Source organism: Bos javanicus, chromosome 24, assembly GCF_032452875.1.
Source record: "Bos javanicus breed banteng chromosome 24, ARS-OSU_banteng_1.0, whole genome shotgun sequence".
Lineage (NCBI taxonomy): Eukaryota > Metazoa > Chordata > Mammalia > Artiodactyla > Bovidae > Bos > Bos javanicus.
Window position 1 is genome coordinate 22,880,728 of NC_083891.1, and position 2,504 is coordinate 22,883,231.

The 2,504-nt window shown below is 44.8% G+C and overlaps 1 pseudogene; it reads left to right on the forward strand.

Annotated features, from left to right (window-relative positions):
- Window positions 1-967: 967 nt before the first annotated feature.
- LOC133237380 (protein maestro-like) lies at window positions 968-1,737 on the forward strand (annotated as a pseudogene).
- The last annotated feature ends 767 nt before the right edge of the window (window positions 1,738-2,504 follow it).

Here is a 2,504-nt window from a genome sequence, read left to right on the forward strand (position 1 = left end):
GGCAGGCTACAGTCCTTAGGGTTGCAAAGAGTCAGAAACAGCTGAGTGACTAACACTCGCAGCATTTATTGCCTGGGATCAACCTCGTAAGTTCCCCCTCGCCCTACCCTCATTTGTTATATTCTTCTCTGCAGCAAGATACTCCATCCTGTGTTTACAACAGTACCTGGCAGGGGAATATGTGTTGAGTGAACATTATGTAGAGGGAAAGGAAGTTTAAGTGCAGAACCATATTTACATGTAGGTTCACTTTAATCCGGAAGCCAGAATTATAAAAACACGTGTAGCTAGCAATCTTTTTGTACTATTTTTCTGTTAAAAACAGTCACACTTTGTCTCTGAGGAATCATTAAAAATAGTCACCAGAGGCTCTCTCCCTGGGCCCTTGGAGAAACAGGAAACTAACATGAGAATTTTCAAAGTTTGTAAAACAGCATGGCCTGTAATAGATCTCTGGCAACTATCAGGGACAGATAGCCGAAAAAGGTCTTACTAGGGACTTCCCTGGTGGCTCAGATGGTAGAATGTCTGCCTACAATGCAGGAAACCCAGGTTTGATCCCTGGGTTGGAAGATCCTCTGGAGAAAGAAATGGCAACCCACTCCAGTACTCTTGCCTGGAGAATCCTGTGGACAGAGGAGCCTTGTGGGCTACAGTCCGTGAGTTCGCAAAGAGTCGGACATGACTGAGCGACTTCGCTTATGTATTTCCCACTTGTGATAAAACACCAATCTGCTCTATGTCTCATCTTCAAGGGCAAAATGCAACTGATGGCCAGCCCCGAGCTTGTTTAAAGGACAGCAATGTTCCTGGAAGTGATCACTTCTTTCACTAGGATGAGTTCTGAGGAGGAAGCCTCATCACCCTGCTCAGGAATTCACAGCTGAGAAAACTGAGCTGAGTCATCCCATCGGGGAACAGCAGCTCTGCGCACCACATGGAGACCTGTGCTCTAGCCACACCTGCCACATCACCATGTGACCGCAATTCCATGGACCAAACAGGGAGAAGAATAAGGGGCCAGCCCCTTTCCAGCCCCACCACCCAGCTCAAGAAGAAAAGGACATCAATGATCTCTTACTTTTCCAAGGTCTCTTGGAATCTGAGGCTCCAGAAGCAGGAACCTCTGAAGAATGTGTTTTGCATCTTGGCAGAGACAGGCTGGGACCCCAGTGTTAAAGAGTGTTATATGGCGATGAGAGGCCTGGGAATCATGACCTGTGAGACCCCGGACAAGGCAAGAAAGTATAAGAAGATTGTTCTAGACCTGTTGGTGCATGGTCTGTATGACCTGGTGAGTTCTGAAGTCATCCACCAGAGCATGAAGATCCTGACACCACCATCCTAGGCAAGATGCAGGGGAAAGGCCTGAGCTCCTTCTTCTTAGACATCACCCTCCAGACCAGGGCTTTGCTTGATGACAAGAATAACAGCCTGAGATAATTGAACTTTGTCTTGTTTGGACAACTGGTTACCCTTGCTGGATGGAAATGGAGGAGGTTCTTCACCCATCAGGTGAATCTGACTTGGAAATCCCTCCTGTCCCACTTACAGGACAGGAATCCCCAGGTGGCCAAGGCTTGCAAAACAACCTTTTGAGCCTGTTCTCCATATCTGAGATAAACCAAGGACTACAGCTTCCAGAATGAGGAGGGTCAAAGGAACCCTAAACTCTGCCTGCAGCTGAGCCCCTACCATCCAGAGCTCCTGCAGTTCTATGCAAATAAAATCCTGTAAACACAGAGAGACAGGGAGATTGGTCCAGTGAGCTGAGCGCATGGCTGGGGGCTGATAGTCCCCCTCTTTTAACCCTTTGGAGGCTCTGTTGCCTCTGGTGATTGTGATAGAAAATGGGATGTTGGGAGATCAGTTGATGGCAAATTTAAGACCATGGAATTGTATAATTGTATCCAAAGTAAATTCTAAATAGCTTATGTCTCATTTTCTTCCATACATATTTGATGATAAGGTGCGTCCTTTCTTTAAAACATTTAAAGTACATGTGGATTCAGTGCTTTTGTTCTCAGCGTTTTTCTTCTTAAGGATATTTCTGTCACCAACCTTTCTTTTCAATTTTTAAGGCTCAGGAGAATATTACCTGAAGTTTTTTTTTTTTTTTTTTAATCTGCTATTGATCCTTTGCCATTTGCTATTAAAACCTTTTTCTGGCAAGATCTATTTAAAGTTAGCCAAAATTTAGTGTGGAGGGCAATTTTTAGCTGCTTATCATCTTTGACAGTCAGTGCCTCCAAGATCATTCCAAACAAGAGCTAATAAAGAGAAAAAAAAAATTGAAAAAAAAAAAGTCACCAGAACACATTATTTTAACCTTCTTTAGCTTTATGTGTGTGTGTGTGCACATGCATGTGTTTGTTCTCTCAGTCGCTTCAGTTGTGTCTGACTCTTTGCAGCTCTATGGACTGTAGCCCACCAGGCTCCTTGTCCACGGGATTCTCCAGGTAAGAACACTGGAGTGGATTCTTGACCCACCAAGCCACCTGAGA